General features: G+C 42.1%; 1 protein-coding gene across 4 annotated transcripts in view; it reads right to left on the reverse strand.

The window, feature by feature from the left end:
* Positions 1-20,608, reverse strand: part of ELMOD1 (ELMO domain containing 1) — a 61,154-nt gene that overhangs the window by 36,972 nt on the left and 3,574 nt on the right. For 3 of the 4 annotated variants that reach the window (XM_069808263.1, XM_069808261.1, XM_069808257.1), the window contains exon 1: positions 13,302-13,438. The exons of the other annotated variant lie outside the window; for it this stretch is intronic. The gene's annotated coding sequence lies outside the window, so the exon portion shown is untranslated. Of the gene's footprint in view, positions 1-13,301; positions 13,439-20,608 lie in introns of those variants that run through there. 4 annotated transcript variants of the gene reach the window in all.

The following is a 20,608-nucleotide window of genomic DNA, read 5'->3' on the forward strand; positions in this document are numbered from 1 at the left end:
ACTTTAATGTCTGGCAGACAGGCTTTTTAAGTGCTGTCATCTGCTAAGTACAAGGATAGAAATTCATGCCATGGTCTGTGATTCTTGCAACATATCACTTACATGGACACACACATACACATGGCATTAAGCTATTGACATCCAGACTAGACTGGGAAGCCAAATCAGAAGGCGAGAATTTACAGTCATCTTTAGACAAGCAGGACGGGAGGGCAGCATTCATCATTTACATACACCTCCATGAGTGATCCTCTAGGGGAGTTCAGTAAAGATTTTCTGTGACGAAAACAGTATTTAAATTCTTTAAAAAGATTGTTACCACAATTCACAGCTGAGTAAATTCAACTATTCATAAACCTGTAGAGCCAACAATTTCTGCCAACAACTTTTCCTCTCAAAATGTAGTAGATTTCTTTTAAGTAAAAAAAAGAAATAGAATCCCATACAAAATAAACTAGTACTCTATTCTACTTCCAATAAATTTGTTACAGCGTCTCAGTGAACAAGAAGAGCAGCTATAGCTTTGGACAACATTTGCACTACTTCAGAGTTTGCCTGAAAAGTTTCAGTCAATTGCCATTAGGTGTGCTTAGAGAAAAAGCATTTGTGGTCAGGGAGAGGGACTTGACTTACAGCCTCCTGTTTCCTTAAGGAAAGAGTTTCCTCAGCAAGTTGGATGTCTGCAGATCAGGAAGGCTTTCAAGGTCCACTTGTGGGAAAGGAAGACACATATGAGAAAAATATTTCTACAAGTGACAGATGATCAGGGTAATGAATATTTGTGAGCTTGTTGAAAGAAAGAAGACAACAATTATACTATTTAGTTGAGCAGTTTGACAGCAGTTATGGATTTGGGGAGACTGAAATACAAGTTTCTGAAGACTCAACTTCCTGCACTTCTGAAATACTACTTTTGTCAGAAAGTGCCAGACTTCCAGCAGGACACCCAGAGCCAGCAGGTACCCAGTGGGGAGCAGCCTGTTGGCTGCAACACCCTCCCACCACTCTGAGAATCCAAGTTTGCACTTTTACATGGTTTCACTCATGTGAACTTGCTGCTGTGTTTTTCTGCAGCCTAAGAAAATGTTCCAGCTTTAAGCTATAGACACTCACATTTTCTCAGTAAGGAACCTGCAAGATACTTCCCCTCTTCTCCTTTTGCAGGCAGCTTTTCAGCCTTTTCTGATTTTAAGTTATGCAGCTGGAGTAAGCCTAAAGAAAAGTAGGTTTGATTTCATTAACTATCTTTCATTAATTCCCTAGAAGTAGCTCACACCAACACCACAGATCCACCACTGAAAACCTCTTGGACCAACATTTAAAGTTTGCTCTTTGGCATGAAGATACTCATGTTCTAAGGCTCTAGAGTGAGGGTGACAGAGCAATGACACTGTTTGGGTCTCCCATATGCTTTAGTTTCTCAGCTTGCAGGATTGTATCCCGTACCACACGACTTCCACAAAAATCAACCTCCTCCTCCCTCCAACAACAAACCCACGTACCCAGTCACTGCCAATTGTTTCATCCAGTTTATCTTAAACTAGACAAGAGTTTCCCCTTGTAAAACTAGCTGCAGCTTTTCTTGGAAGAGAAGCAGTACTACAACAATCACATAGAACAGCAACACTATTGCAAGATCTGTCTCAAAATATAAATGGATATTTCCTTAAATAAACATTAAGTATTTGAATTCCTGTGACTTTATGATCTTTTAAGTAGTATAGCAAAACATGCATCAATCTGAAAGGTTAACAGTTGCTGAAGGCCGAAAGAAGTCAACAGTAAGCCTTAAAAGTCACCTCTTTATCTGAATCTGAGTTTGCTTTGTTTCTCTTCAAGAAAGCTACAGATACAGCTGAGGGAAAAAATTGTGTTAAATAACACAAATTACCATATTTGCAGAGTAATATACAAAACCAAGGGAGCTTTCTTCCTAATTTTTGTCTTGCAAGCTAATGACTCACCTGGCATATTGCAAACATTTTTAGAAGGTTTATATTCTAATTATAAAGAAATGATAGCTGTGCTGAAGAGACAAATCATCAGAACAATTAAGATGAGCAGGCTGAATATAGGACTTCATGTGGATCATTAGATTACAGTTCATCCCAACTTTCTTCCTCACAAAAAAAAAAAAGGGGGGGGGGAGGACACATATGTTTGAAGTAGAAGGCAGTAATTGCATCAGTCATCTTGAGTGGAGAGAAAAAAAAAAAATCATTCATTTATTTTTAGGTTTAGTTCCTACAGTTTCAGAGAGGTTCTTCTGAGCTGAATACCACCAGCTACCATCATGATGTTGATTTCAGGTTGCAACTTCTCTTTCCAGTAGCATCCTGGGTTGCTACCTATCCCTCACTCACCTCAAAAGCCTACTTGTATTTATTTGTGAGGGACAACAATCCTGAGCCTTATGTCACCAAAAGTGTTTTGCTACTCTGTTTTCCCTGATAGGAATATTAATGCTTCTCTATCCTGAACACCAATCTGCGATAACTAGAATTAGAAAGGGGAAGAATAGCTGATATATGTTATGAATGTCCCTTGAGGCCCTGGAGGACAGCAAGCTGGCCACAAGCCAGCAGCATGCAAAGCCAGATGACAGCACCCTAGGCTGCATGAACACAAGCAGAGCCAGTAAGTAGATTGAGGGAAGAGATTATCTTCCTCTGCTCAGCACTCTTTGGACATTTAGACACAGTCTAGTTTTGGGCCCCAGCAATACACAGAAAGACACCAAAAAACTGGAGAGAGTTAAGCAGAGGCCACTGAGATGACTGGGGGAGGCGGGCTTGTTCAGCCCAGGGCAGAGACAGCTTTGGCATGACCTAACAGCACCTCCAGTGCCTATGGGGAGCCATCGAGAAATTTTAGATGGACTCTTCATAGTTGTGCAGGGCAGGAAGGTGAAAAACAACAGGCATAAACTTAAACAGGAGAGGTTCAGCCTGGAAACAAGGTGAAAATTTTTCCCCAAGAGGACAGTCAGGCAGTGGCATAGGTTGCCCAGAGATCCTTTGAGGTTTCAAGCCCCAACTGAATGAAGCCCTGAGAAGCCTGACCTCAGAGCTGACCCTGCTGTGAGCAGGAGGTTGGGCTGGAGACCCTCTGAGGTCCCTTCCAGCCTTTGATTCTCTGCTTTCCCCACAGTCACTCTTATGGGGAGTTCTCAGATATTCTGAGTGATACCCAGGTACTCTATATAACAGACAGCGTTCCTAAGTCATTGCTATTTTATTAGTTTAAGACCTACTAACGTCTCACTAAAATCCTGTATAATTTGCAGTGTTTCCCATGAAAAAAAGCTTAGCTTGTGGATGGAACAAGATTACTCCCTTTACCTCATCTCTCCCCACTACTCCCACCCAAAAGCCTCCACCACTCAGTTTGACCATAAACAAGTCATTTTAAGGGACCTACAATTCAAGAATAAGAGTCTGCAAGAGTCCTGCCAGTATTAATACAACACACAAAACCCCCAAATACAAATAAAACCCCAATGACTCTAGGACCCCAGTTTGGTCAAGCCATACTAATTCTCAGCAGGTATTGTTTGTCAGGCTTTATATGGGGTAGACACATACCTACTTGCATATTCCAACTTGCACATTCATGCCCAAAGGTGGAATAAAAGTAACTCAAAAACATATTTAAAAACCTAGTAAAAACAGAGAATCTTTGACCATCTCAATTGCAGCGTAGTCATTTATAGGTCTTTGAATGTTATAGCAAGAACAGTGCATAGACCTCTTCAGCTCGGAACACATCCTGGGAGACGGCTCTATTGCCAAAAAGGCTCTCAGGAACAGGTTGTATCAAACCCCAGTTCCATGGAGTTCAAAAGCACTTTGTGTTGGCTCAGAAGTGGCTTTGCCTGACACAAACAGATGTAGCCACTGGCAGAAGCCACCTCAAAGATCAACAGTGGATGCCTGTTCTGTATGAGTTCCATTTCCCATCTCAGTACAGAACAGTATTTCCATTTCTATGTGCCCAAGATGGAGGTATTAAACTTCAAGCATTCTTTAGAATAAAGCCTTGGAACAAAATGTCACACTTGATTGATGAAGCTAATAAGCAAGACTTGACTTCAGTCACACTGTCACAGGTAATAAGATCTTTTCCTCTCCTAATTTCCATCACACATTGACATTTTATGTTTCTGTATTTCACTAGGAGAGTGAGGGGAAGACATGAAGTAGAAATTCACTGAATTTTAGTGAATTCTACTCTCTAAAAAAGCCTGTGAGCATGAGCACATACAACACAATTAAGCAACACAAAAAGCCCTGAATAAAAGCTTAATATCACAACAGAGTTGGGGGGCAGGAGGGCATAAAAGGCCCTTCCCCCAAGCCACAGAACAGTGCTTTGAAAGTCTCTAATTCTGTAGTCCTAACTTAGCACTTCACTTCTGTCCATTATTGCCTCTTTAAAGTGGTAAATAGCATCACAGATATGAGACAGAAACAAGGAAGCATCAAGAGGGTCTTACAATACCTGTAAGACACAGTCACATAGGACTGCATTTGGGTTCAAGAAAACTTGTAAAATCTCACATGGCAAGTGACCTCTAACACCATCCAGTTCAGCCTACACACTGCAATTCCTCAGTAGATTTTTGCTCACTGATAACCCACAGTTTGATGACGATAACATCAAACCAAAACTCAGCATTGTAGAAGCATCTCCACAGTTCGTTGTTGATCCCTTTAAAAGAAAAAGGTTATGGTTCTGTAACTGACCTTTTAAAGCAAACTGGATCCCCAAAATACAGCAAAGGAGATGTACATGCATACAGACATATTTTGTATGCAGAACTATGGCAATAATCTACTTTTACCAATTTCTATTAGCTCTGCTCTATTACAGTCTTGAAAGATGTTGAGGACAAAATTATAAGTCACTTCAGGTCACCAATGAAGACTTCACTGGGTACATCCTATTTCTAATACTAAATACAAAGTTAAAAAGCAGAGGAAGCTCTCCATATCCCAGAGTACTGTAAACTTCTAGTAACTTAATCAGATGCTTGACAACACTTCCAACTGTTGTCTCTGTCCATAATGTTTCCATACTTAACAAGCTTACTTTACTTATTGAGGAAAGCGTATTTTATCCAAAAGAGGCCTGAGTAGATTATATCAGCTAAAAATGAAGTCTTGTGCTTGAAAACAGCCTTCAACCCACAGCAACTTCCCCCCACCCCTTCATACATTATAAAAAGGCATCACTTTTAGACACTTCTCATGAACTTTCACTTGACCACTGATGAGTTCACCCAGGAGAACAGCATCATCATCTGGGTGACTTGTGTGTGCTTACATGGTCTGCAGTGCAATGTTTCTGGCCTGCTTGCTCTGTTTCCAGACAAACCGTACAACAGCTTGTACTGCAGGGAAGTCTGTTCTAAATAAGACATCACACTTTGTAGCGATAGTCCTTCAAGTTTAGAATAAATCCTACAGGACTGGATGCATAAAATCCAGAAAGGCTGCCTGGTTAGCTCCTGGACTAATTACTGCAGAAGCTCCGTGGAAAAAACCCAAAATTACTATTTCCAAAAGTGAATGACTGATGCTCTTTTGCCTTCCCTTCTTGGTTTCCACATCATTGCCTAGATGAAAGGAGGGTACAAGGTAAAAGGCAAAGATGAAGTATTCACTTGCCATGAAAATTAACTGAAGTCTAGATAGATTTGCTTTAGAGCCCTACTAATTCCTAACACACAGTACTTTGTGGTGAAGAAACATCATCCTATCAATGGGTCACAGGCAGATCTGCAATGTCAACAGAGTTACACCAGAGATGCTTGCTCTCTATCCTTTCTCCTACCTTTCCAACACCTGTTATATTTGCTTGGACCTGGCAGAGTTAATTAAGCCATTCAGATCAATACAACCTCACACTAAGCACCAGCCTGAAAACATGTATATTTAAGGACTTTCAGGTTTATTTTGTTAACTGACAAAAAAAAAAAGTTAAGACAAGCACACCAGAGGTGTCAGGGCAAAGGCCAGACAAAGCTTTCAGGCTAGAGGAGCATAATGCAATTTATTTACCCAGGAACTTGGTGAAGGTCAGACACAATTCATACTGATCTAACAGAAAATTGTTCCATGTGGTGCCCAGTTTTCCCATCACTGTATCCGGATTACTTTGGCATGAAAGTGACAACTTTTCCACAGATCTCCGAGACAGACACACAAGAGTAGGGTACATGAGAGTTTCTGCATGTCCTTCTGTAATTTTACAGACGCACTGTTCCCTAAGACAGGATTCAAGAATAATGACCTCCCATGCAATAAGCCAGTTAGATGATGTCATGAAGCACCATATTTGTGAAACTGTGAGCATCCTACAGCAAGTGTTATGCACCACTGGTTAGCTGCCTGCAGTCCTGCAATCTGCACCAGGACCACAATAAGTGAGCAACATACTTAACCTACAGACAAGAGGGCTAAAAATCCCACTGCAGGTTTTGGTTTTTTTTTTTTTGCAAACTTCATGGCCTACTATTTCACCTGCTGTTTGCTGCTCAGTGAGATGTTCTCCATCCCAAGCGGCAGGAAACCAGGACAGCTCCAAATACATGACTCTGCTGGAATCTCAGGTTACACACTTGCTACTCAGAAGAACATGTGCAGGGTAGATTGCTCTGGTTTTACCAATGTCTGGAGTGAAGAGAAGTGGGAAAAATAATCTATTTACCCATGGAAACCAGAGAGTTTTCTTAAGTTTCTGCAATAAGTATTGCAAACTCCACGCTTCGGTTGAAACAGGTTTAAGACCTTCTTTAGAGAAAAGTCTGAATGGCAACACGGTTTAAAAAAAAAAAATCATTTTTGGGAAAATTTAGGGACATTTTCCCAAATCTGTTGTTCAGAAAGACTGTGTACCAGCAGCTACCAGTTGACTCTTCAACTTGGAAGAGTCACAAGTATCCTACCAAATTTGAGTTTCTATCAACAAGGGTTGTGAACAACTGTAAAAGTGACTGTATTAAGACTCACTTCACCCTTCTGTAGCTTAAGCTAACTCCAAGCAGCACCAAAATCAGACACTGCTTCTATAAGTAGAGGAGAAAGAAAGCTAGGATGGAGTTTGGTGACAGGGACATTCATAGCAAGGACGGATACAGTAACACAAACACCCCTCTGACGTGATGAAGCAAAAGGAAAAAGGTGAGGAAGATCTGCAAAAGAAACATGGAAAGAATGGTTTGAAGGTCAATGAAGTTATACCACCTGGTAAGCAAGACTTACAAAACACTTTCAGGCATGGCCCAGGAACTATCCTTATGTGGTAATTGCACAAGATGCCCTTTCTCAACCAAGTATAAAAAAAAGTCAGTGGCATGGGAATTGTGAGTGCCGTGGTGCTCTCCTTCCTTCTGCCACTTCCTGCTTGGTCCTACTGGGTGTTTGCTTTCTTTTAGGTGCTCAGTCTCAGACAGAAAAGGATGCTGGCAAAGATTTGATAGCAGAAAATTGGAAAGAGGGGAGAAGACAATGTGGGAAGAGAAAAAGAGAGAAGACACATGAAGACCATTGGAAACTGTTCCTGCAACACCATTACTGAGCATGAAGAAGAGCAAAGCAGAGCCAAGAATACAAACTAGGACAGTACGATTGACAGCATTGCCATAATACACTTACTCTTAACACAATGCAACAATGAAAGTCTTCTTCCTTCAGCATCTCCTTCTACTTAGAATAATGGGGCGTATGTTTTTTTTATAGTCCTACCCTTTACCTCATAAATGTAAAGCGATAGTCAGAAAAAATTCTAAAAGAAAATAAATAAAACAAGTTTCCAGAATACTTGCAGCACATACACCCATAATAATTCAGTACTATGAACTGATCTCATCCTTGAGATGGTAACCTGTATGATATAGCACAACTGGCAGACCAAAATTTTGTCCAGATTCAGTGGGTTGGTTGTTTTCAGTGGGGTTTTTTTGTTGTTTTGTGGTTTCATTGTTGTTGTTTGGTTAAGTTAGTTTTTGGATTGAATCGTGACCACAATCTCATCTTTTATGCTTTAGAACTAGTCCTGAATAGCTTGGTTTGCATATGATGTTAATTGGATGTTCAAGATACACAAGGGCAAGAGCCCTCCCTTGCTCATGCTGCACCACTCACCTCCCACTCTAGAAGAAAAATACCCTCCCCCACCCCTCCCCCCCAAGTTTAAAATAATTCCTACAACACGATAAATAAGCGGGACTGGGAAGAAAAGCCACTTCACTAAAACAGCCTATAGTATTAAAAAAAAAAAAAAGCTGAAACACTTTTCCCTTCCAAAGGGGAAATATTGTTGTGGTAACCCACCAAATAATTGGGGCAGATTCCATGACCTTTTCTTAATTTGTGCCCAAGGTATGTCCTGTTTTCCATATCTTCCTATGGGAACACCATCACTCCTTTCCCTTCCTCACTCAGTTCAGCAACAACTCCTCTTTTCCTCCTTCAATCCATCTGTTCTCGTCAGGCTGCCTCAACACTGACAGCGTAAAGGCCTAGCAATCCCAAATTTAACAAACCCCACATTGATCTTAGTGTTTCAGAGGCACAACCTGTTTGATGGCAAGCATCCAAGCCAATGTTGATATGGATGTGGCTTTGTGAAAGCAGAGTGGGAGAGGAACGAGAGACTTGCTCTTATAACTGCCTACCAGAGCTATGGAAGAGGACTAGTTTCCATGACCACAGGACTGCTTTGCACTAAGGTGCCCAATTCATATCACCTGCATGCCCATCCAATTGTGCAAATATTATCAACGCAGTAACAACTTGTTGCGACACCACAGACAAGTCTCAATACCTGAAGCATCCTGGAGGACAATGAAAGGTAGGGATTTATTTTTGTTTTTAAATATATAAATAAGACTACTAAAAAAAAAAAAAGAAAAAAATCAGTGGCAAAACTTCCATTCATTATCTGTGCAATCTGGAATTGGCCACAGGAGCCCTTGCTCAATATACTGATCCCAGTAGCATCAGAATTTTGGGGTCCTAGGAAACTTATCAGTTCACTTTTGGCAGATTCAGACACAGGCACACAATATGGGCTTGTGTGGCAGATGGTGTATAGACTAAGGAATAACTCTTATGTTTGTGAAATTGATAGCCAGTTGTACACAGTCCTAAATAAGCATTCTTTACAGGAACAGCCTTTCTTCCTTATGCACCTTCAGAAGACATCAGTTAACTGTGACTGGATTAGCAGCATGATGCAGGGAGCTGTGGAGACAAGACCTCATATAACTAATTTTCTTGGGTTTGTCCTGTCCCTTAGTCTCTCTACTCAAGCATCCTTCCCTGGAGGGGCAAAATACATACCTACCACAGGACCTACAGCTACATCAGTGCATAGCACAGATCAACAGAAGTGGCTCTGCTGATGAAAAAAGTGGTGCCAAGCATTTGAAATTGAAACTACATAGATGGAGGAAAGGTTGGTTGTTTTTGAACAAAACATCCATTACTGATGCTGTAGTAGCTCCAACCTGGTCCCTGGGACTGAATGCCAGGTTGCAGTTGGTGTGCTCCCAAAACAGTTCCTCCTGTTTATTCTCAGGTGCCCCAAGACTAGTCCACAAAGTGAGGTGAAGAACAAAAAGGCATGGACAACTGGAACATTTGCTTCAAAAACACACTCTCTGTCTCAGCTAAAACATTAGTGTAGACAAGTATATTAAAACTAAAAATGCCCGTGAAATAACTCTAGGTACAATACCACCAAAGAGGGGAGAGCTCACAGGTACACGCCATTTCCTATAGACACAGTCATGAGGACCGCAGTATCCCGTACCTCCTAAATCTGCTCTAACAAGTTGCAACTTCACCTGCTCAGGCTGCCAATTGTTTTCAGTTCCAGTCTTTGCACCTCCCAGATTTCTTCTATTCTCCAGGCTCCTTTGTACGTCTGTGACTGTAGCTGGCTGAACCAGAATAGAGTGCTCAGTCTGAGGATCTACAGACAGACTGGGACATGTTAAAAACACCATGCCCAACCACATGGTTCCACTCAGGTACTATACCCACTGTAAGTGCTGGAAACCATCTTCTTGAAGGGCCTCTCCACTGTAACAGAAGGCTGAGAAGTGTTTGCTCACATTTTGCAGGGGAGTGGGAAATAGCATTCCAGAATGAACTGCCAGAAATGCCTGAAGCTAACAAACTTGGTGTGGGGCTTCTCATTGGTTTTATGCTAATGTGGATGAGAACTGCTCACTCAATTACAGCTGAGAGGTACTTTTAAGAAACCAGTATCTTTCACACAAGACTCAGTAATTGACTGGGAGTGCTCCCAGAGCAGGGGTCCTGGTTCAATTTCATTGGGAGAGTTCAGGTCTCTTGTGGCAAGACTGCTCCAAGACCTGAACAGCCACAAGGCAACTGGAGAAGGTCTCCAGAGGATCTGTCTGATACTCAAGCTGGACATGAGCCAAATTACTAGTGTAAACATATCCATAATTTGTTTCAAGGCAAAGTCAAACAGGTCAGTTTACCACTGAAATGCTTGTTTTGCCTTGAAAAGAAGTGCCCACACAGTCCCATGTACCACTGAGAAATGACTCGGGAAGCTGCTCCCACAGCCTCTGCCATCAGACTACTCTTTCCACCACCTGGCAGGAATAAGCAGTATTTCCACCTTGAGCTCAGGCTTGGCAAACCCTGTGGTGCAGCACAGCTCAGCACTCCAGCTCAGTTATGTGGCTGATCTCATGCCATGTTACATGGATGCTGAGGATTCTAAGCCTGAACCACAGCCTCAGTCATGCACTACTACAACCATTCTCCACATCTCTTTACATCAGTCTCATTTTTCATTTTATTTTCCCCTACTTTATCCTTCTTTCCTGATTGGAATCTCACCACCTGGCTTCCTTCCCACATTCCAGCAAACTGTACCCTGGAGTTTACTCTTCTTGCCTCCTTCCCAAAGCTTGCATTCAAGAAGGGTACCATATTTCATGCAGTCTTTTGGCCTACATCACCAAGCAAAAGATTTCAAAGAATGTCAAATAAAGCAAGCTTTCCAATCAAGAAGGCTAAGCAGATGTTCATAAAAAAAAAAGGTCTCATGAGCCAGAGGGCATTAAATCCAACAAGATTTGATCTCCAGGCAGCCCAAGCTTGCTCTTATTGCAATTTCTGCTAACACTTCAAATGACCCCTTGGGAAAAATAAAGCTTGCCTGCCTCTGTATAGCACTTCTGCCCTGTCTGTACAACTAAACAGAATTTTTGTTAACATTGGTTACAGCTGATCACAGCTTAGCTTTAAGTACAAGTTCTCCAGACAGCTTTAAAATACAAGATGATTTAAATACACACAGCAGTCTGGAACACTACACACACTAGCATTTGTGCAACAGCATTTTCTCTGCTTCCACCACTGCAATCAGTAGCAAGACTCTGTTGTGCAGGGGAGATAACAGATAACGAAATAACCACCTAATGCAACATAGCCCTGAAGTTTCCCTGCTTAAGTATAGCTTAGCTCAAGGGGCTGTAATTCCCTGGCATGAGTGACAGAAAGATGTTTGATCAGAGGAAATTCTTGGGTTCACAAGTGTCAATGCAGCTAATGTGATGCTGTCCCACGGCTAATAAAGTCCTGTCTCAAGAGCTGAGCAGGCAAAGGATTTGTAAACACTTTGGTTATATGCTTAGCCCTAGCAGGTTTTTACACTAGCAGAACATGTTTTACTGTGTATCAGTGAACCAGCAGGAAAGTTAACAACTGTTTTCTCTTACATGATTTTCCTGTTGTTTAGTGCTTTCCTGGAAGTATTTTGTGCCGATTTTCTGTCTAGAGTGATACAGCATCTGATGCTGTCACATGATTTCACTCCTGAAAATCATAGGCTTCCTGTCTCCGAGCATCTGTTAGGCTTGGTGATAAGTCAATTACTACAGCAATGTGGTTTTGTGTTAGTTTTAGTTGAAATACTGTTTAAAATGTTATGCAAATTATGAGAATTGAACAAGTCAAAAGACATTTCTAGATGTAACTCCACCTGCTTGTTTTGGAAACGCAGTGGTCCATATTTTTTAAGGAAGTCAGAGAAAAGCAGGGTCTCCTAAGAATCAATAAATCTCTGTACTTGCACTTTGCTAAGTATGCTAAATAGACATAAGTATGCAACACCTACCAAATTACTACACTTAATGAGTCTTTTGCTGTTCTCATCTTAGGGAGACGAGATGTCCTTAGCACAAGCACACTCAACTGCTTCAACTATTCACAGATCTACCAGTACCAAACAATGTTTTTTAAAAATGCATAAGGAAATGTTTGAAACAGAAGGCAAACTGTGAGCTTGCTGTAGTGCATAGGGATGATGCAAGATTTAAGAGATGCCATTTCTCCTATTCGACTTCATTTTAGGATAAATTAGGATAGCGGGGGAGGGGCAGAAGAGAGAAGAATGAAAACCTGGATTTACTAAAGCATGCAAGCCACAAAATAAATTTATTTCAGTTTTTAAAATGGCTCCTTTGTTTCAAACGCCTTTGTCACAAAACCCAGCTTGTTGTGATCTGACTGTTGAGTTGACTGAACTGGGACGAAGGTGTTGTTCTCCCCGGCGCCCCCATTCTGACATACACTTTAGCTACTCTCTTTTGGCCATCTTCACGGAAACGGTAAGAAAAGCAGAAACGGCGAGGACAAAGAGAAACATAAAAGCCTGCAGACATCAATCCTAGAGTTGACTCGGGAGCAGGTGTAACTTGACCATGCGGGGGGACGAAGGGGAGGCAGGGAAGAAGAGCGTGCCGCGGGGGGGGGGGGGGGGGGGGATCATCATTATCCCGTCCACATGTCGGTGTAACTGAGGTCCACAGATCTCAGGGCAGCTGCGCGGCGGGGCAAGCCAGGCCGGCGGCCCGGGGCGCAGGGCGGTCTGCCGGGGCAGGGCGCGGAGCGCACTGCGGAGCCGCAGAGCCGTGCGCCTGGCTGCCGCCCAGCGCCGGCCTCCTCCAGCCGCCCCCTCGCCAGTTGCATAGGATGGGGGCGTTAAAAAAATACATGAATAAAATTTTTTAAAACAACAACAGCAAAAACCCCAAATGCGCAAACCACCCAGCGTCCCCCCAGTTTCCTTACGCCGCAAGGTCTTCCCAGGGAGCGTCCCGCGTTCAAAGGGGCAAAACTTCGCTCCCTTTTGAGCGGGGGGGGGAGGGGCAGCGGAGGGGGCTGCGATGCGATGCCCAGAGCCGCCTCCCGTCGCTAAGCGACCCGCGGGACCGACGGCAGGGCCCTCCGCCGCCTTCGCGCACTCACCGCTCCGCGCCGCTCCATCCCCGCCGTCCCGGGCCGTCCTTCCTCGCCGGGCGGGTGTGCTGCTGCTGCCGCCGCCGCCGCCGCGATCTGGGTGACCCGGCGCGGCGGCCGCCGAAGGTGAGGAGGAGGAGGAAGAGGAGGCGGAGGAAGGCGGGTGGCGGTGCCGCCTACCGGCGAGCGCGGGGGGAGGCTGCGGCGGGGCCCGAGCCCGCCCCGCGGGGAGGGGAGGGGCCGGTTGCCGGCGGTCCCCGGTGAAGGATGCACCTCTCCTCCCCTTTTGACCTCCCTTTGTCCCGAAACGAAGCTGGATTTCCGAGACCTTCCCTCCCGTTCTCCCCACGCTTGCCGAGGAAAGGCGATACCTCTTTGCGCTTGAGGGGAGTCCAGCCACAAGGGTACAGTTAAGGTCCTACGGGAGAGCGGGGAACATCTCCGAGGTGTTAAGATCCCGGCTAGCTAGGGTAGTATCCTGAGAGTCGGCATCCTGCCTCCATATCACATCCCACCTACCTGTCAAGGAGATCAGCGTCCTTTCTTCCCCAGCAGTATATCCCAAAGGCTTTTGATCTTCCAAGTTTAAAATCTGCTAATCAGCCTCACAGGCATGCTAGTCTATTTATACGGCTCTCCCCTCGAAGAGAATAATGACCCTTGTCTGAAGTGTCCACAGAATCATTTTAAGTTGCCCAGTGCTGTAACTACTGCCACTAGGCAAATAGTCTGTGCTTCTGTTCATCCTTACTGCTACATGCATCTGTCCAGATGTTCCTTTGAAGCCGTAAGCAGGCTGTCAGGACACATTGGCATCCCCACATTGTCCAATAGTCTTGGGTTTTCAGACATCTTTTGAAAACACTAATTAACCTCTTTTTCAAAGTGTTTCCTATGCCTAAACTGAAAATAGCATTCTGCATGTCTGTTAAAGGGATATGGTGTAATTTCTTCTGAATCTCCTTTTTCAGTCATTTTGATCCTATAATCAACTGTCACTTTCAAGAAGTACGGTGAAAACACTATTGTCACTAAGTTAAACATTTAACAACTAGGAATTGCTGTCCATGTCTTACACTCAAGGCAAAGACGACTGCTACTTAATCCACCTCCTAGCTAGAGCTATGTAGTCCCTCTTCCACTTCTTGACATCAGCACGCCTGATGTACCCGCCTGGCAGATGCTGCGATCTGCAGAGCTGATTGAATGGCAGGGACAGGTCTCAGCTGCCTCCACTACAGCCGTGCTGTCCATTAGCAGCCAAGGTCCAATGCTCAAAGGAACCCACTAAATGATGGGTATCAGGCTGCAGCTTTACTATCTTATCTCTTATTTGCCTCATGTTTTGCACATTGAAGTAAGGTTTCCAGCTTAATTCCATGCATCAGTGAAACTAGAAAAGTAGTTCTTTCTCCTGCCTCGTACATTATGGTGAGTTTTCCAATTACTATATCCCAGTGAATTCCACCCCCTCACACATACTTGGTCTCAGTTCCTGAGCCTGTCAGAACTGCTCTAGCACAAGACTGGAGGAGCCACCACAGGTCACTACATCTCTGAACAGAGTAAACCCAGTATTGGGGAATTTTCAGGGGCTTCAGGAGCAGCGTTCAATTACACTTCCCAAAATAAGTTTGGGAACAGAGCTTTGTGAGACAATTCATTCATAATTATGCAAGATGCATCATGAGCGTGAGGATGCTATACTCCTGTCCACCAATGTGGAGGAATTTAAAACGTGAGCTGGAAAGGCTCATTGACTCTAGTCCCTTACTGCTATGGCAAATTTAGGGGATCATACCAAAAGGTTTGGAGTTTCCAGATGGCCTCCTGCCCATTCTCTGGAATCATGTAGTAGCACATAGCTATGCTGTAGTCACGCAGTGCCATTTCAGACTTGACTGGATTTTTACAAGACCCTTGTTATCAAATTGCAGTTTGATGTACCCATTCACTCAATATCTTGGGATGGAAGTTACCCAGATTACTATGCCTCCTACATTCAGCACCATTGTTCTTATGGAAAGTTGAGGCAAACCAGCATTTTAAAGCCTGGATTAAAAAGCCCCCAGCTCTTTTGATTATAAGCACTTACAGAACATATTACAATGCTGTGATTTCCTTCTAACAGCATAATTATTTTTAATTTATGGCAAATAAAAGAAACTGTGCATGACAGCAGAAATATAGCCTGTAGTTAGAAGTCGCAGTGAAAAACATATTAGAAGAACTAGATACAGGACCCCACTAGTTGAGCAATATCACACTTTTCCAGCAATAGCTCACACAGCCTGCTATACATAATAAAAACCAGCAAGGTCACATGCATGATTAATTTAGCATTGGAAAGAAGGTGACAGAAGCAGCAAAAAAACAGATAGCAACATGCCTAGCTCAGACATTGGTTAAAAATCAAAAGCTCAGGTCCCTCATTATTGTGGATAGAAGCTCTTATTGCACAATTTACTGATAAAGACAAGGTTGATAAAAAGTCCACATGCTATGCTCTTGTGAAGAGCCAAGCACTATTAAATGCACCATAAGGATTTACACTTTAGTTAATACTTTTATAGCATTTTTTTCTTTTTAACAAGTAACTTTTTTCATTTTGTGACAATACAAATGGTGGCAGAAATACTTTAGCTATACTTGTATTCTTTTACTTAAAAGAGACAAAAGAAAGAACATGTTTTACCTAACAATCCTAGTACTCCCAGAATAGTCTTAAAAGTTGTAGTAGTGAAAGAAAAGGAAGGAATAAAAACACACACCACCCCACCACCCCATTTACATAAGGGACTTTCTTACCTCAGTTTTCAAAAACTATAGTCCAGACTATCAATCTGTTCAGGTTTTACTCAGGATAAAACAGGCTACTCTCAGCATAAATTAAAACCTTCTCAGACTGCTTTCAATCTTCCTCACCTGCCCTGGGCATCAGGGGACCCTTTTGTCAGCTGGGCATTATCAGGGTGTGATAAACCACACCCTCATCTTTAGTCTGCTAGCTGTTTGCCTAAGACCTGTGGATCAGCTAAAAGTTTTTATTTCTTAGTGTTTGATCTTCTGGCTCTATTAGCCTAAGTGTAAATTAAGAAACCATAATACGTTAGGCAACTAGTGACAGTGCTGTGCATTTAAAAGAAAATTATTGTAATGGAAGCATACTAAGTATAATGATACTTGTGATATCAAAGGAACAATAGTGGATTAAGTACTGCAAGACCAGCTGCTGTGTTTCTTTATTACTTTGACTGAGCTGATCAAACTTTTTTGCTTGTGGGGAAAAGCTTTGCATTAAAAAGGCCATACCTTTCTCCTAGTACTCTTGCCTACTGGAACACATGAAGTCTGATTTCGGTTTAAACACCTATTTGCCCTCACTCCACAGGAAAAGGCATCTCACCTCTTGTCATTTGGAAACCCAAATGTTTATATGAAACTATATGAGATCTTGGTGTAAGAAATCACCAAACACTGGTATGTGGTGAAATGGAGCCTTTCCAAAGCCAGTAGCAAGCAGATGACAAAAGAATGCTGTAATTAGTGAGTCTGATCATCACTACAGCTTTTGTTCTCAGAAGAATCAAGCTCAGATTACCTTAGGTGTACAGTGTCATGAAGCAAACATCCAGCTATGTCTTCTGGGAGGTGTTATACAGTCTATGTGAATGGGATGCTCAGGTAAAGGTGCAGATGGGAGGACAGCATTTGTCTGAGCAGAGCTTGTCACCATTTGTCCTGGTTTCAGCTGGGATGGAGTTAAATATCTTCCTAGTAGCTGGTACAGTTCTATGTTTTGAGTCCAGTATGAGAAGAATGTTGATAACACTGAAGTTTTCAGTTGTTGCTAAGTAGTGTTTCGACTAAAGTCAAGGATTTTTCAACTTCTCATCCCCAGCCAGCGAGAAAGCTGGAGAGGCACAAGAAGTTGGCACAGGACACAGCCAGGGCACCTGACCCAAACTGGCCAACGGTGTATTCCATACCATGTGATGTCATGCCCAGTATATAAACTGGGGGGAGTGGGGGGCGGGGGGATCACCACTCGGGGAACTAACTGGGCATTGATCAGCAGGTGGTGAGCAATTGCACTGCGCATCATTTGTATATTCCAATCCTTTTATTATTAATGCTGTCATTTTAGTAGTGTTATCATTATCATTGTTAGTTTCTTCTTTTCTGTTCTGTTAAACCGTTCTTATCTCAATCCACAAGTTTTACTTCTTTTCCCGATTTAAGCATGATCCTGAATTATGTGATTTAGTGATGGATTCCTCTCTTTGATCTCCATGCACATTCAAGTACGTGCTGATTCCATTCCTAGGACTGTGTCCTGTGCAACTGACAGGTATATGGGGACTTCCTGCAGATATCCTCCCCCCGCAAATGCATTCCTACAATTGAGCTGCAGAACACTATAGAATTTTGTTTTAAAGAACCATCCTGCTGCGGTGAACAGAAGGGTGGGGTGACAAAATAGATTTCCAATATAATTTTGTTTGCTTAAGAAATCTGTATCCCCAAATTAAAAACTATTTTCTTGCTATGTCTGAGTATCTATTTCAAGTATCACAATGATTTCATAATCACTGTGATGCTTCAAATCTGTGTCAATGTTCTACTTGGAAATATTGAACAGCTGGCAAATCTTTGTGCCTAGCTCAGGACAGGCGTCAAATACAGAATTGTCCTGAGATGGTGTATTACATGGCTCTCGTGTGCTGATATTATAGCAACTAAAGCAGTCTGCACACAAGCTTTATGATCATTTCTTAAACCTCTGTCCTAGTTATTTTGTTCATTTACAGTGCCACGTTTTGTTTCACTTGTATTCCTTTGACTGAAGATGCCATAAAGTTTAACACAGAAGACAATAACAAAAGCATGTAGATGATGATAACATGAGAGATGAAGTGTGTCAGGCTTACTCATATAGCCTTTAGAGAGATGACAGCTAAGTGAAGCAGCCAGTATGCTCATTTAGTTTACCCATCTCTTGAAGCAAAGAATTTTGCCAGAAAGGACCTTGTAATTTAAATCATTCTATTTGATAATTCTATATAGAAAAAGTAAAATAAAGTGATGTAGACATGAATTTCAAATACTATATGCTAACAACACCTGCTTTTTATCTTAAAAAAAGTGAACAAATTTGAATATGCTGATTAACAGCAGGCTGTATCCTAATCTTCTTCACCAAGATGTGTACCAACCATATTATGTCTGTGTGAGAAAGAAAGATTTGCATTTGTAATAGAGAATTTCTTTGAAACCAATTTTGAACAAGGGAAAAAAATGTGATGTGTTAATTTTTTATCTATTTTTCTTTTCATTTATCCTCTGCCATTAATCAGATCCATACTCTGAGTGCATATGCTACGTTTCATTCAAGGATTACAAAGTGTTACACAAACAATGATTCATGAAGATTCACAGCCATTGGCGAGTTGGGTAAATATTTATGTAAATGTCATACAGACTGGCAAACTGAGTCACAAAGAAGTGGTATTTCTAAAAAAAATTCCACGAAGTTTCAATGCATCTTTTTTTTGGCCTATTCAGCTGAAAAACTTACAACTTCTATTTTTCAGGTGTGTCGAGTGTGGATACAGATCCAGAGAAGTCAATGAAAATTGGATTACAAGAGCAGCAAGTGGGGTGACTCAAGTAACTGGCCATGTTTTCATTTAGAAAATTTTAACTTTTGGTTGCACAGCTGTTCTTCCAAAGAAGACAAATCTATTGCATGAGCAACAGCTAATGAGACCTCCTGAGATGATGCCTGAAAAGGGCTGAAAGGATAGAGTCCCAGTCTAAGGAATACATTGCAATATTCTCTCCAGTCTCACTGGAGGCACTGAGGATCTTTCTTACAATGGAAATGTGATATTTAGTTCTGTATATGTAAACAATACTATGCCTTTAAATTTTAACTTTGCAGATTGTGTCTGGACTGCAAGCACTGTATCCTCAAAAATGTATTGATTGATGAAGTAGGCAAATTCACTGCCTGATATCGCATGATTGTCCTTATAATATATTTATGCCCTGAAGTCGTAACTGTGAGAAACGATGGTTTCCAAGGATATGCAGGAAAGCAGACTGTCTGCCTGGTGTAGATATCAGGGAGGATCCCTGTGTAGGGTCGCATTGCTTTCTGAACACCTACCAAATCCTAACTGCTTGTGACAGAACTGGGTTTTGCCAGGTTAGTGTAAGATTTTGAATGTAGGGCCAGAAAAGGATAATATAATTCAATCAGTAATTCAAAAAAATAATATTTCCTGTCTCATCATGGAAAACAGGCATGAAGAACAAGAAGAGAATATAAAGTATGTGCAGGCTTTGAAAAAGAGGTGATAATTTTCAGCCTTTGTGCCAGAGAAAACAGAAATATTTTGTCTGAATCTTTCTAACAGCATTGCTTTCAAGGCTAAACTAAACCATGTGTTGATGGGTTCAGTGATTTGCAGGGAAATCAATATTTTGTATGGTTCCTTCAGTACTTTGTATTACTTTTCTGACATCCTGGAAAGTGTACTAGACTGGCACAAGAAGATCTTTCTTAGACTTTGCCTGAATTGCAGAGAAAGAGTCACCCGGGCAGTGAAAGCAGCAGTTCCTGTTCAGCAGAGAATTATCATCTCTTTTTCAAAGCCTAGACAGCTTTGGAAAGATTTAAAGCCCTAAGTCTCCAAGACTGCTTATGGCCAGAGAAAATTTAGAAAATTAAAACTGAGGACAAAATAATTGCCTGCAATGTATGACTTGCTTAGTATTGGTGCATGTAGGACTTTGAAGGCTGGGGACCATTCACTGAGAGGTTTTATGTGAGCAGAAAAAGCTGTCAGGAGCTGCACTGGGAGCTTTTAGTTGATCTCCATGGCTATTATGCTTTCCAGTAATTGTGCCTAGGGAATTTACATCTCCTGGATTCTTCCTTAATCAAATGACGAAACTCTCTGTTTGTTGACATCTGTGTGCACATGTTTCAGGAACCTCGCAAGAGCTGGAGCTTTGGACTGGCAGTAGCGATAATGAAAGGTCTTCAGACTTGCAGCACGCACATCATAAGTATAGTAACTTCTGTCTTCTGCCTGAAAGTTCACAGGAATTGTCTGAGGACTCTCCAGGCAGGGATCAAAGATATTCTGTTTATTGAAGCCTACAGAATTGTGCTCCCAGTTCTAGCGTGATATTAATGGTGACCCAACAATGTAGGCACACCTTCAGAGTGTGTCTGACAACAGAATTTAAAACTGTTCCTCCCCCACTCTGATAACACAGGCTTGCATTTCATTAATGCAATCTCA

Source organism: Haliaeetus albicilla, chromosome 20 (genome assembly GCF_947461875.1).
Source record: "Haliaeetus albicilla chromosome 20, bHalAlb1.1, whole genome shotgun sequence".
Lineage (NCBI taxonomy): Eukaryota > Metazoa > Chordata > Aves > Accipitriformes > Accipitridae > Haliaeetus > Haliaeetus albicilla.